Raw genomic sequence first — 15,935 nt, 5'->3', positions numbered from 1 at the left:
GTTTCCCTGCCTTTCTTTGTCCTTTGTCTGTCTGTCTCTGTATTTTTTTTTAGGTTTTTGCAAGGCAAATGGGGTTAAGTGGCTTGCCCAAGGCCACACAGCTAGGTAATTATTAAGTGTCTGAGACCGGATTTGAACCCAGGTACTCCTGACTCCAAGGCTGGTGCTTTATCCACTATACCACCTAGCCGCCCCCTGTCTCTGTATTTCTTTCTGTGTCTCTCTGCTGCTTTCCCTTATGGACCCAGCTAGGCCTGCCAAGATTCTGTGAGCTAAAGTATTGCATCTAACTTCAGTTGTTCCTTTAGATGGGCATTGATAGAATCTCATATTCTCATAAATGAGCGCCATATAATCCTACAGTCAGTTTTCATCATAAACTATTGTAGAATCTTTAAATTTTACTGCTAGATATGATCTCAGGAACCATTTACTTAAAAAAAGTCTCCCATACTTTAGATGAGGAATTTGTGATCTAGAGAAGAGATTTGGTAAAGATCAGAAAAGTTACAAGTAGCAGAGTTTGGATATGAAACCAGATCTTTTAACTCTAAATTGAGTATTCTTCTCTAACACCTTGACTTGCTTTCTAGAAAAAGAAAGGAAGATGTCTGTGTGCTCATATATATCTATTTATCCCCCCCCACCTCTTCATTTTATGAGCTACTTTAGAATCTGTATCAGTGTTGAAACAACAATGACCAGAGTAAAACAACTTATAGAATTTGACATGTCCATGAAGGTAAACAAATAGTACATAAAAATTCACAAATATTTTCTTTTCTAAAGTTGTAGGATGTGCTTCTCATTACTACATCTTCTAATCCAGGTCAAATGTGTTTGTCATCAATCTTCTGCAGGTACTAAGTTCAACTCTTCAGATTTAGTTGGATTTATTGTACTGAAATCATTCTGAACATTCACTGTTCCAAGTGCATCTAAAATACCTCTACCCTTCTCTTTAGGTTGTTTCAGTACTGAAATCTTTTCTTATTAAGGGTTTGAAGGTGACATTAGGGATTTGAGGAAAAGATTTAGACCAGCTATTGTAGAAGAATCATGAAAAGATTGCCTTGCCACACACAGTAAGGGCTTAGTAAATATCAGACAATATCTATCTTCTTTCCTACTTGAACCAGTGAAAAATCATTTCAAAGCATCCTAACATTCTAGGACACTGCTTTCTAGCAGCAGTGTGATCATAATTATGGAAGCAGTTAGTAAATATAAGGATGTCTTATTTCCATTATGCTTCTTTTTCCTTTCAGACATAGTGCTCTGCCAAATAGATCACATAGAAATTGGCAAGGAAATTGTAAAATTATCAAACACAGTGGCATTATAGACCATTGTCACATCAAATTTTAAGGGAACCTTAAAATTCATCTAATCCAACTCCTTTAGAATAGAGAGAAGTATCCTAAAGTCACCCCATCAGTTTACAGCATAATTAGGACTAGAAGCCAGTAACTTCAATTCAGGGCCTGACTCTAGGGACACACACACACACACACACACACACACACACACACACACACACATTACCATTGAACCAAAATATAAAATATATCACTGAGCTAATGCAAAAGAATGTTGAACTTAGTGTGAGACAACTTAGGTTTAAATCCAGACTCTGACACTTTGATAACTATCTGATTTAGGGCTACTTTCTAACCCTCAATTTCCTCATTTATAAAAAGGAAGCAAAAATACCTTGACTTATGAGGTCTCTCTAAATAAATTTTTCTATAAGTTGTAAAGTTCTATCTAAATGTGAGCCCTTACATTATTAACATGGGAAAGAGAGCCCAGCCACAAGCTATTAGAGGGGAAGAGTCTTGCGGTTTAATAGATTATAAAAATGAATGCCATGTTATTTTTTTCCCCTCTGAGGCATAGCTTTGCCCATAAGTAGCCCTTCAATAGGGAGTTGTTGTGTAAGGAAGAGAGAGGGGTTGTTGTTAAAGAAAGTCACACAATTGTTGATTGAGTTTAGTATCAATTGGTGCTATCTAATGTTTACTAGGCCCTTACTGTGAAGACAATCTTTTAATGCTTCTCTGATTCTCCATCATGATTTCCACAATAGCTGACTTAAGCCTTTTCCTCAAACCTCTAAGGCCATCTCCAAACCCTTATCTCACAGATGACCTCACCTCCATTTCTCCCTGCCAAATTTTCAAGCTTTAACAATTCATTATATTCTCTAACAAACTTTTTTGGGGAAAAAACAAAATCTTTATTTGGTGTCTCCATTTCTTTCTTTTTTGAAAAATTTTTTTAATTTAATATTTATTCTCATTTTGTACAAATAATGGGTTTTTTACATTTATAAAATATTCTTGTTTAAGAGTAAACGAAATACCCCTCCCCACATAAATATAGACTTGCTTGAGCGATAAAGTAAAGGGGAGAGAAAAAATTAAAATAAAAAAATAATAGTAATAATTGTAGGTATGGCCAGATAGCACAATGGATGGAGCACCAGCCCTGGAGCCATGAGCACCTGAGCCCACATCTGGTCCCGTACACCCAAAAATCACCCTGCTGTGTGACATGCAAGCCACCCGAACCCCACTGTCCTGCAAAAACCAAAAAAAAAAAAAAAAAGAAAAAAAAGACACAAAATAAAATAAAATGGTAATAATAGTAGGGGTGGCTGGGTGGCAGACAGAGCATTGGCCCTTGATCCAGGAGCACCCGGGGCCAAATCCGGCCTCAGGCACCCAACAATCACACTGCTATGTGGCTCCATGCATGCCACCCAGCTCCATTTGCCCTGTACCCCCCAAATAATAATAATAATAATAATAATAATAATAATAATAATAATAATGATGATGATAATAAAAATGTGCTTGAGTCTTTGTTCTAACACCAACAACTCTGTCGTGGGTGGATCACATTCTTTATGATGAGTTCATGGCAAAAGTTACTTCCATATTTTTCCACCATTACCATTGCTGATTGCAACTCCCTCCTTTTGTATTTCTCCACTACCCTGTACTATATTTTCTCTCTCCTTTCACTCTGACTCTGCTGTAGGGTAGCTGAGTGGCACAGAGAGATCCCCAGCTCTGGGGCCAAAAGGCCCTGAGCCCCCATACCACCCCTTAGGCTCAGCATCCACCTAGCCCTGTCTCGGATGGGCCTTCCAATCCCAGCCCCTTGCAAGAAGTAAAAAAGAAAATGTGCTATATCTGACCCTCTACCCCCATGGTCCATCATTTCCTTCATTCACATCCCCACCCCTTCCTCCATCCCCCCTTTCTCCTTCTTATTCCAGATGCTTATACCCCATTGAGTACATATGCTATTTCCTCTCCTAGCCACCTCTGATGATAGCGAAGATTCCCTCATTCCCCCTTGCTTTCCCCTCTTCTATATCATTGCAATAGCTCATTGTAATAAAGAAAAATCTTATTATATGAAATATCTTGGCCTATTCCCCCTCTCCTTTTTCTTTCTCCCATTACATTTCCCTTTTTTCTATTGACTCCATTTTTACACCATATTTTATCTTCAAATTCAGCTTTCTCCTGTGCTTCAACTATAAAAGCTCCCTCTACCTGCTCTATTAACTGAGAAGGTTCATATGAGTATTATCAGTGTCATTTTTCTATGCAGGAATACATGCATTGCATCATCATTAAGTCCCTCATATTTTCCCCTTCTCCAATCTCTATGCTTCACCTGAGTGCTGTATCTGAAGATCAAACCTTCTTTTCAGCTTTGGCCATTCCAAAAGGAACATTTGAAATTCCCCTGGTTCATTGAAAGTCCAACTTTTTCCCTGGAAGAGGACATTCAATTTTGCTGGGTAGTTGATTCTTGGTTGCATTCTAAGTTCTTTGCCTTCTGGTATATTATATTCCAAGCCCTATATGAGCTTCCAATGTAGTTGCTGCTAAGTCCTGTGTGATCCTGACTTCAGCTCCACATTTGAACTGTGTCTTTCTGGCTGCTTGTAATATTCTCTTTGACTTGGGAGTTCTGGAATATGGCTATAATATTCCTAGGGGTTGGTTTTTTGGGATCTCTTTCTCGGGGGGATTGGTGGATTCTCTCCATTCCTATTTTGCCCTCAGCTTCTAGAATATCAGGGCAAGCAGAGAAATAAGAGGAATGCCATTTAGAAATATTTTTCATATGAGCCCAAGAACGATCAAAACACTCAGTCTGAAGATGAGAAAGCACAAGTTCCTGTATCTAAAGAAATTGGGCTCAGGCTATGATAGAGCTCAAAAAAGACTTTGAAAATCAAATGAGGGAGTTAGAAGAAAAATTGGGAAAAGAAAGGAGAGAGATGCAGGAAAAACATGAAAATGAAGTCAGCAGCTTAGTCAAAGAGATCCAAAAAAATGCTGAAGAAAATAGCATGCTAAAAACCAGCTTAGGTCAAATGGATAAAACAGTTCAAAAAAGTTATTGAGGGGAAGAATGCTTTAAAAAGCAAAATTGGCCAGATGGAAAAAAAGATAAGAAAACTCTCTGAGAACAAATCCTTCAGACAAAGAATAGAACTCAGGGAGATTGATGAATTTACCAGAAATCAGGAATCAATACTTCAAAACCAAAACCAAAAATGCAAAATTAGAAGAAAATGTGAAATATCTCATTGAAAAAAAACAACTGATATAGAAACCAGACTTAGGAAAGATAATTTAAAAATTATTGGAATACCTGAAAGTCATGATCAGGAAAAGAGCCTTGGCATCATTTTCAAAGAATTACTGGTGTCTCCATTTTTGGACAACCTACTCAAACTCTTACAACCAGGCATTTGACATAAAAACGTATTAAAACTTTTTTTTTTAAATTACCAGTGATCTTTTAACTTCTATAGCTTTTGATACTTTTTTAAGGGATTTGGCTTCCCTTCAGCTTAGTGGACACAGTCATAAATGTTAAGGTATTAAAGTATCAACCTGGCATTAACACTTGGAACACCTTTCATCCAGTAAGAAAGAACAATGCCATTAGCTGACAGGATTAGTTTACCATAGTGATGATCCACTTAAAATTACATAATATTATTTGGTAGTGGGCCCAGTCAGTACAATTATGTAACTTCCTTCAAAAGCAATAATTTATGATTAGACTTAGAAAAAGCAGGAAGTAACTATGACAGCTTTGAAATGGCAAAATAGAAGAACAAAGAGACTCAATGGTAGCATGTAATTTATACCCATAGTATGTTTTCTTATAGTTTTAAAAATGTTAAGGGGCCATGAGGACATTTGTCTGTTGTTATCCAAGATTATCTGCCCCCTTTTTTCTTTAATGATTCACTTGCAGATGAATAACAATTGACTCTGGTATTTAAACTTGTTGGCATGAATAGCTTAGATAATGAGAAGCTATTGCCATTAAATTGAGAATTCCAACCATTAGGTGACAAGGCAATCAACTGTCAACACTGCTGCTATAACAAGAGCTAAGACTACTTCTAGAGATCTATGCTGAGGTGATCCATGTTGATTCCAATCCTCAAGACAAACAGCCATCATTACTCCCAACTCTGTGGTGAAATTGAGGGAATGACTGCTAATTATTGAGCTTCCCCCAATTTCCTTACTATATCTTATAAACAAAATCTGGTGTCTATTATACTGTCTTCCCAATATTCTTTGTTTGAACTCTAAAGTTGTGGTTCAAGAATTCTACCTCATCATACCTGAAAGAATTGGGATGGCAAGTAGATTTCGAGAGATATCTAGAGATAAGTAGTATAACCATTCCTCTAATCATTGTGTTTCACTTTTTGTCTTGTTTAATAAGCAATGTAACCACAGTATGCTGAATAAGAGTCCTATGAATGTGTCTCCTCTCTGTGACCAGAGAGGAAAGCCTATCATAAAGTAAAGAATATTTAGGGATATGTCTGTGTGTGTGTGTGTGTGTGTGTGTGTGTGTACAAGTGCATGCTCACACTCATATACACACATGCTCAGCCCTAAACTTTCACAGGGATAACATTTGCAGAAAGTGGAACTAAAGTAAGCAGTCCTGCTATTGCTACTTTGAAGCTATGGGAAATGGGGGTTAGGTTTCTAGGACCAACAAAAATTCTTTTGGTTAGGTTGGAGAAACATACTTTTCTGTATACAATTCTTGTTTTTTGGTTTGCATTTTTGTTTTTATTTTTGTAAGGCTACAGGGTTAAATGACTTAACCAAGGTCATCCAGTAAGTGTCAAGTGAATGAGGTTAGATTCAAACTCAGATACTCTTGACTCCAAGTTCAGATTTTCTATTACACCAACTAGCTGTCCCCCCATACAATTCTTTTTAAGAAAGGACTAATTTGGGGTGGCTAGGTGGGGCAGCGTATAGAGCACCAGCCCTAGAGTCAGGAGTACTTGAGTTCAAATCTAGCCTCAGAAACTTAATAATTATCTATCTGTGTGGCCTTGGGCAAGTCACTTAACCCCATTGCCTTCCAAAAACCTAACAAAAGACAAATTCTAATAGTACGCTCTTTTCCTAGCATAATAATCATGAAATAGCCCACAAATGCAGTATACAAAATAAAATTGCTACTGGGCAACCAGGTGGTACAATGGATAAAGTTCTTACCTCGAGTCAGGAAGACCTGAGTTCAATCTCACTTACCAGTTGGTGATCCTGGGCAAGTCACTCAACCTTGTTTACCTCAGTTTCTTCATTTATAAAATGAACTAGAGAAGGAAATGGCAAACTTATCCAGTATCTTGCCAAGAAAGCTCGAAATGGCATCAACAAAGAGTAGGACATGACTGAATGGTTTTTATAAAACATTTTTTCTTGCTAATAATTACCTAAAATTTCATGACCTCCTGTGCTAAAAACTCAATTAAAATATTAATTTCAGAACTTATTAACTTTTCATAATTTGTGAAATCTACAGTACTATAAGTACTGTATAACAAATATAATTCTTAAAATTAAATAAAATATTTTTAACCTAAATTTTATTTTTCACTATCTCAAATAGTGGTGTGAAGGTGTTGTTCTGTATATACTACAGTACTGTAATCCTTTCTACCTTTGCTACCCTATAAAACCTAAGGGAGAGGTTGCTAGAACTTTAGTTGCTGCTGTTGTACGATTCTGAGGTTGGTGAGGTTTTAATATCACCTTAGAGTCCATAGGACTTTCACTATACTTTAGGAGCATGACTGCAATGAAAATTTGTTTTGACATCAGACTGAAAATATGCTCCCAATTCCAGGCAGGCACTTTGCAACAATAAACTGAAGAAGACCAGCATCTAGTAGGATACTAGCTGCTTCATAAACTTATGTGCATCATACCTTTATATTTTATTCTCTACTCTTTGTAGCTGTGAATGTATGTGGTTGACAATTTGAAAATGAAAATGAATTTATAAATAGAATCAGGAAAATGATTGAAGTTGTGCAAATTAAATGGACAAATGTCTGAGGACTCTGTGTGTGTGTGTGTTTTAAATGATATTCAATTTCATCTCCTCCAGAGTTCTGTAGGAAGGCAGTATGGGTTTCACCTGCTTAACACTAGGATACAGTCCAGATGTTTGTAAGTTGAGTGCCCTCTGGTGGTAAATGGGGATGCAACTTATAGAGAGAAAAACAAACAACAGAGAAAAGACAGCAAAACACACACACACACACACACACACACACACACACACACACACACACAAACACAGAGGAAAATAGAGAAACTCTCACTTGCTATCTCTTCAAAGGAAAGACATGTCCAAAACTATATACTATATATCTAAATCTAAATACCAGTTCCACAATTATCACATACAACAGATAGTAAATCCATTTATCAAAGCCAATAATACAGATCAGAAAAGGTATATATATATTTAAGACCATATACTAAACAATACTTGGAGTGGATGAATAACCATTGAGAGTAAAATATCTGGGTTCAACTATCCTGAAAAATTTTTTTAAATTCTTTTAAGATTTTATTTATTTTGAGTTTTACAAATTTCCCCTAATCTTCTTTCCCTCCCTCCCCCATCCCCCCAAAGGCAGTCTGTTAGTCTTTACATTGTTTCCATGGTATATATTGATGTAACTTGAATGTGATAAGAGAGAAATCATATCCTTAAGGAAGAAAAATAAAATATAAGAGATAGCAGAATTACATGATGTGATAACAAATATTTTTTCTAAATTAAAAGTAATAGTCTTTGGTCTTTATTGAACCTGAAAATTAATTTCCCTACACTGATGATATTTGGTAGTATAGCTAGACATGATTCACAAATATGCTACTTTTGTTTATATCGAAAGGTATATGCACATGTACTTAGCATTGAGCAAAATTCCACAGATGTAGTGTATCCAGAAATAGTCGAGCTACATACTTCCCAATAGTTTACCTATATTGATTTCTTTTTAGATCACATCAACTTTTTATTTTTTGTCTCATATATTCCACTTTTGATCTTTTCATACTTCTTAATGTCTAATCATGCCACCTTAATCTTGTACTTGAATTTAAAAAATTCAAGTATAGGAATTTACATTTGTCCCCATTAAATTTCAAGTTGTGTTTTCTATCTATCCCTGTAATTTCTAAAATGTTATAAGTATTATTATTGTAGATTTCACAAAGGACCTCATCATTTCACTGAATATGCAGGCCACCACTGATACATACCTTCTCTCATTGAGTTTTCCATCTGTTATTTGCCTGGAAATCTCCCTGATATTATGATCTCCCATTCTCATGTGGTAGCTGACTCAAAGTTTCCAAATCTTCTCCTCTCCAGGCAAGTAGATTCTTTAAGCACCAAATATTCCAGGCTTCATTCACTGTAAAGATACTCCTCCTTTTTTCTCCTTTTTTGTTTTATATATTTTTCCTTATTTATTTTCCAATTACATGCAAAGATAGTTTTCAATATTCATCCTTTGGGAAACTTTTGAGTTTCTACCAGCCTCCCTTCCCACCCCCAAACACATGACAACAAATTATCTGACATAGATTGTACCTGTAAAATCACATTTAATATATTAGTCAATCTGTGAATGAAGAATCATAACTAAAGGGGAAAACATGAGAAAAAGGGAAAAAAACAAAAGAAATTTAAAAAAAGTGGATATAGTATGCTTTGCTCTGCATTTCAAGATCTATAGCTCCCCCCCACCCCTCGGATGTAGATGTATTTTCCATAACATGTCTCTTAGGACTGTCCTTGATCACTGAACTGCTGACAAGAGCTAAGGTCCTTCATACTTGAGCTTTTCACAATGTTGCTGTTAATTTGTATAACAGCCTCTTGGTTCTCACTTCACTAAGCACCAGCTCATGCAAGTTTTTCCAGGTTTTATGAAGTCAGGCAGCTTATGATTTCTTATAGAACAATAGTACTCCATCACATTCATATACCATAGCTTATTTAGTCATTATCCAATTGGTTGATGTCCTTTCATTTTCCAATTCTTTGCCACTACAAAAAGAGCTGCTATAAATAATTTTGTACATATGGGTCCTTTTCGTTTTTCGATGATCTCTTGGGAATGTAGATCTAGTAATGGTATTGTTGAATCAAAGGGTATGGACAGTTTTATTACCATTTGGTCATAGTTCCAAATTACTCTCCAGAATGTTTGGATCAGTTCACAACTCTACCAACAATATACGAGTGTCTCAATTTTCCCTCTCCAACATTGATAGTTTTCCTTTTTTTCTATCATTTTATCCAGTCTGATATGTGTGAGGTAGTACCCCAGAGTTATTTTAATTTGCATTTCTCTAACCAGTAGTACTTTAGAATATTTTTCCATATGATTATATAGTTTTAATTTCTTCATTTGAAAATTGTCTGCTCATGTCCTTTGATCATTTATCAATTGGAGAATGATTTTTATTCTTACATTTTTTTCACATCTTTATATATTTTCAAAATGAATCCTTTATCAGAAACACCAGCTGTGAAAATTGTTTCCCATCTTTTTGTATTCCTTCCAATCTTGATTACATTGATTTTATTTGTGAAAAACCTTTTCCATTTAATGTAGTTGAAAGAAATCATTTAAAAATTTATAGTCTTCTCAAGTTCTTCTTTGATCATAAACACTTTCCCTTTCCATAGATCTGTCAAAGGACTGTTGCTTGTTCTCCTAATTGACTTATGGTTTCATTCTTTAGGTCTTAATTTTGTACCAATTTTAACCTTGTTTTGGTATATGATATGAGATGTTGGTTACTGTCTAGTTTTTGCCATACATTTTGCAGTTTTTCAAGTTTGACAAATAGTGAGTTCTTATCCAAGAAGTTAGAGTCTTTGAACTTACCAAACAGCTAAGTTACCTTAGTCATTTACTACTGTATCTTTCGTATCTAATCTATTCCACTGATCTGCTTCTCCATGTCTTAGCCTGTGCCAGACAGTTTTGATAACTGCTGCTTTATAATATGATTTTGGATCTGGTACAGCTAGGTCAGTTTCCTTTGTATTTTTTAATTCCCTTGATATTCTTGATCTTTTGTTTTTCCAGATGAATTTTTTCTATCTCTTAAAAATAATTTTTGGTAGTTTGATTGTTACGACACTGAATAGTATTTTAATTTGGGTAGAATTGTCATTTTCATTATAATACCTTGATCTATTCATGAGCATCTGACATTTTTTCTGATTTAGATCTGATTTTCTTTTTGTCAAAAGTATTTTGTAATTGTGTTCATATAGTTTCTGAGTTAGTCTTGGGAGGTAGACTCCCAAGTATTTTTATGTCGTCTGCAATTACTTTAAATGGAATGACTCTTTCTCTTGATGCTGTACTTTGTTGGTAATATAGAGAAATGCTGATGATTTATGTGGGTGTATTTTATACCCTGCAACTTTGCTAAAGCTAATTGTTATAGGTAGTTTCTTAGTTGATTTTCTACAGTTTCCTAAGTATACAAATATATCATCTGCAAAAAAGTGATAATTTTATTTTGTTTATTGCCTATGTTAATTTCTTCAATTTCTTTTTCTTCTTTTATTGCTAAAGCTAGCATTTCTAATAAAATATTGAATAACAGTAGAGATAATGAGCATCCCTGATCTTGTTGGGAAAGCCTCTACTTTTTCCTTTTTACATATAAGATTTTTTGATGGTTTTAGATAAATACTACTTATTGTTTTAAGGAGCATGTTATATATTTCTATGTTCTCTAGTGTTTTTAATAGTATTTTATCAAAAATTTTTTCAGAATCTATTGAAATAATCACATGATTTCTTCAATTTTCTTATTGATATGGTCAATTATACTGAAAGTTTTCCTATATTGTATCATACTGGTATACCTGATTGAAATGTATTATCATATTGATAACTTGCTATAATATACTCCTTGCTAAAATTTTATTTAAAATTTTTGTATCAATAGTCAAGAAGATTGAACCATAAATTTCTTTATCTGTTTTGACTTTTCCTAATTTGGGTATCTGTATCATGTTGGTGTTATAAAATGAATTTTACAGAGCTCTTTCACTTATTTTTTCAAATAATTTTTGTAGAATTTAGAGTTAATTATTATTTAAATATTTGGAAGAATTCTCATGAAAATCCATCTGGCCCTGGAGATATTTTTCTTTGGGAGTTCATTGATGGTTTGTTTAATTTATTTTTCTGAAATGGGCTATATAAATATTTAATTTCCCCTCTGTTAAGCTGGACAATTTATATTTTTGCATATATTCAACTATTCCTCTTAGATTGTCAAATTTATTGACATTCGATTGGGCAAAATAATTCTGAATTGTTTCTTTAATTTCTTTCTAATTGATGGTGATTTCCCCCTTCATTTTTGAACCTGGGAGTATGGTTTTCATTCATTTTTAAATCAGATTAACCAAAAGTTTATCTATTTTTATTGTTTTTTCCATAAAATCATCTCTTCAATAGTTCAATAGTTTTCTTACTTTCAATTTTGTTATTTTATCCTTTGATTTTCAGAATTTCTTATTTGTTATTTACTAATTTGTTTGTTATTTAATAATTTTTGATTTTCAGAATTTCTAATTTGTTATTTACTTGGGGACTTTTAATTTGTTAGTTTCCTATTTTTGATTGCAATTAGTTAATCTTCTCTTTCTCTAATTTATTCATATAAGCATTTAGAAATATAAAATTTTTCCTAATAATTGTTTTGGCTACACCCCACAAGTTTTGATATAATGTCTCATCATTGCCATTGTCTTTATGGAATTGTTGATTATTTCCATGATTTCTTCTTTGATTCAGTCATTCTTTAATATTGTTATTTTGTTTCCAATTAATTTTTAGCTTATCTTTCTATGACTCTTTGTTACATAGAATTTTGATTATATTATTACCTTTAAGGAATATATTTACTATTTCTGCCTTTTTGCATTTGATTATGAGGTTTTATGATTCCCTAAGACATAGTCAATTTTTGTATAGGTGCTATGTACAACAAAGAAGAAGGTATATTCCTTTCTATCCCCATTCAATTTTCTCCATTGGCCTATAACATCTAAATTTTCTAAAATTCTATTTTTTCTCTTTAATGTTCTTCTTGTTTGCTTTATGAATAGATTTATTTAATTCTGAGAGAGGAAGATTAAGGACCCCTACTAAAATAGTTTTTCTGTCTATATCTTTCTATAAATTCTTTAGCTTCTCCTTTAAGAATTTGCTGCATTTATGTTTAATTCTGATACTACTTAATTATTTATGGTACATTTTAGGAAGATTTAATTTCTTTCCTATCCCTTTTAATTTGATCTATTTTTATTTTTTCTTTGTCTGATATAAGGATTACTATCCCTGTTTTGTTTAGTTTTGTTTATAACTTCAGCTGAGGCATATTATTTTCTGCTCCAGCATTTTACCTTTACTCCTATCTGTATCTTTCTGCTTCAAATATATTTCTTGTAAACAGCATATTGCAGGATTCTGGTTTAATCCACTCTGCTATCTGCTTCCAATACATGGAACAGTTTATTTCATTCATATTCACAATTATAATGACTAACTCTGTATTTCTCTTAATCTTCTCTTCACCCTGTTCACTTTTCTCTTTTTTTTTTCTCTTATTCTTCCTCACCTGTGTTTGGTATTTTCCTGTTGCCTCCCTCAATCTGCATTCTATTTTGTCAACCCACTTCTTTTTTTCTTTTCCCATTCCCCTTTAATTCCTATTCATTTACTTTTCCTCCTCCCCTTTCTTTTCTTTTCTTTTTTTCTTTTCTTATTTTATTTTCTTTCTTCCCACCCTCCCCCCACATTTTCCTATAGGGTAGAATAAATTTCTAAATCCAGTTAGAAATGTATATTATTCCCTCTTTGAACCAAATATTTTGAGAGTAAGATTTACTCAATGATATATCTCCCTTACTTTTCCTCTATCATATTATGCCCTTTGTGCCTCTTCATGTAGTGTTATTTATCCTCTTATGCCTCATCTTCTTCTCCTAGCATAATCTTTTCTCATGTCCTAATTGTTTTATAGCTGTCTTGTACTGACTTTCTCTAGCAAGTATACTTCTTTCAGCTGTCCTGATAGAAGTACCTTTCTCCAGGGTCATACTCATTCTCACATCCCAGGCAGTTTCTACCCACACTCCCTTTTTGAGGTCTCCTTCTCCAACTGTCCCAAAAGAAGTATAGTCTTCAAGAGTTAAAAATTTGATCATTTTACATTCAATTTCTACCCATACCCTTTTCCTTAGTATATTCCTTTGAACTGTATAAAGAGAAATATAAAATTCTCAGAAGTTGCAAGTATTAAATTTACATATAGGAATGTAATTATTGATTAATGTTTTTCTCCCTTTCTATTTACCTTTTTGTTCATCACTTGAGTCTTCTATACAAAAATCAAATTTTCTCTTCAGTTCTGATCCTTTTTATCAGGGAAGTTTGAAAATTCTCTATTTCATAGAAAATCCATCTTTTTCTCCCTGAAATTATATGCTGGATTTTGCAAGGTAGTTGATTTTTGATTGTAATCCAAATTCCTTTGTCCTCCAGAATATCATATTCCCAGACCTCTGATCTTTTAATGTTGAAGCTGTTAAGTCCTGCATAATCCTGACTATGGCTCACTTGTATTTAAACTGTTTCTTCTTTTTTTAATATTTTATTTTAGATTTACTCCTGATTGCATACAAAATCAAATTTCAGCATTCACTTCCAAATCCTTGAGTTCCAAATTCTCTCCCTTCCTCCCACTCCCACTGACCCTCATTGAGGAAGTTAATTAATATAGATTAAAAATGTGTAGTCATGAAAAACATTATCACAATAGTCATGTAGCAAAAGTAAACATACCCTCCTGTTAAAAAAAAAAAGATAAATCTCAAGAAAAATGAATGAAAAAAGCATGCTTCAATCTGTATTCAGACATCAATAGCTCTTTCCTTGGAATGGATACTATCACAAGTCCTTCAGAATTCTCTTGGGTCACAGCATTGCTGAGAAAAGGGGGGGTCATTCACAGCTGATCTCCATGTAATAATGCTGTTACTTTTTTATATACAGTACATTCCCCACTGCATCTACTCATGTAAATTTATTTTTTTTACTTAGAGCATCATTTCCCAAAACAGAAGGTCATCCCCTCAATATCTAGCTCCCCACCATCAAAAAGAAATTCTTTAAATATTCCTATATATTTAGATTGTTTTCTTCCTGTATTTCATCTCTTCTGCAACATAGACCTAGCAGTGGCACCTCTAGGCCAAAGGGTAGGCATGGTTTTATAAATTTTTGGTTTTGGTTCCAAATTGCTCTATAGAGTTGTTGAATTATTTCACAGTTCCTCCAATAGTGTATCAATGTCTCAATTTCCCTACATCTCCTCCAATATTTGTTGTTTTCTCTTTTAGTCCCCAGTTAATCCAATAGCTATAATAGTTCCCAAGAATTGTTCCAATCTGCATTTATCCTATCTATAGTTAGCTAGGACATTTAAAAAATGATTTAAATAAATTGCAGTGCTAATCTCATCTGAGAACTGTTCATATCTCTTGATCATTTATCAATTAAGGTCTCTTATTTTTTTTATAAATTTGACTCAGTCTGTCTGAGAAAATGAGGTCTTTATCAGAGACCTTTATCTCTCTCTCTCTCTCTCTCTCTCTCTTTCCCTCTCTCCCTCCCTCCCTCCCCTTTCACCCTGTCCCTTTTTCCAAAAGTGTTTTGCTTCTGGCTATCCCCTCCCACAATCTTCCTTTACTCTATCATCTACCCCACCCCCTTTCTCCCATTTCTTTCCCTTCCTACTTTCCTCTAGGGTGAGATAGATTTCTGTATCGTTATTCTCTCTCTCTGAGCCAATTCTATTACTCTCTCTCTCTCTCTGAGCCAATTCTGATGAGTAAGGCTCATTCATTCCCCCACATCTTTCCCCTCTTCTACTCCATGCAAAAACTTTTTCTTACCTCTTTTATGTGAAATAGCTTACACCATTCTGTCTCTCCTTTCCCTTTCTCAAAGTATATTTGTCTCTTGCCCATGAACTCCATCTTCTTATTATCTTCAGATTCAGTTCCCCTTTGTCCCTTGTCTATATGTGCTCCTTTTAATTGGCCTAATAAAAGAGAAAGTTCATATGCTTATCAATATGGTCTTCCCATGCCAGAATATAATAAACATTCAACATCATTAAGTTCCTTATGATTTGACTTTCCTGACTACCTATTTTAGGATTTGCTTGAGTCTTTTATTTGAACATCACATTTTCTGTTCAGCTCCGGAAAGTTTGAAATTCTCTGGTTGAGTCCCTTTCCTGGACTCTTATGTTGAGTCCCACTTCTGGATGAACTCAGTATTCCCCAGTTGGAGGGGTGGGAGATGAGGAATACTAGATCTCCAAGTGCTCCAAGGTCTCTGTTTATTTACCAATATACCAGTGCTTAAATACCTTCCCAGTCCCTTATTCCACTCCCACTCCCATGGCACTTAGTAAAATAAAACTCTGGTGTTCAAG

Source organism: Macrotis lagotis, chromosome 1 (genome assembly GCF_037893015.1).
Source record: "Macrotis lagotis isolate mMagLag1 chromosome 1, bilby.v1.9.chrom.fasta, whole genome shotgun sequence".
In the NCBI taxonomy this organism is placed as follows: Eukaryota; Metazoa; Chordata; class Mammalia; order Peramelemorphia; family Peramelidae; genus Macrotis; species Macrotis lagotis.
The sequence above is the reverse complement of the archived record's forward strand: the minus strand, read 5'-3'. Positions refer to the sequence as shown.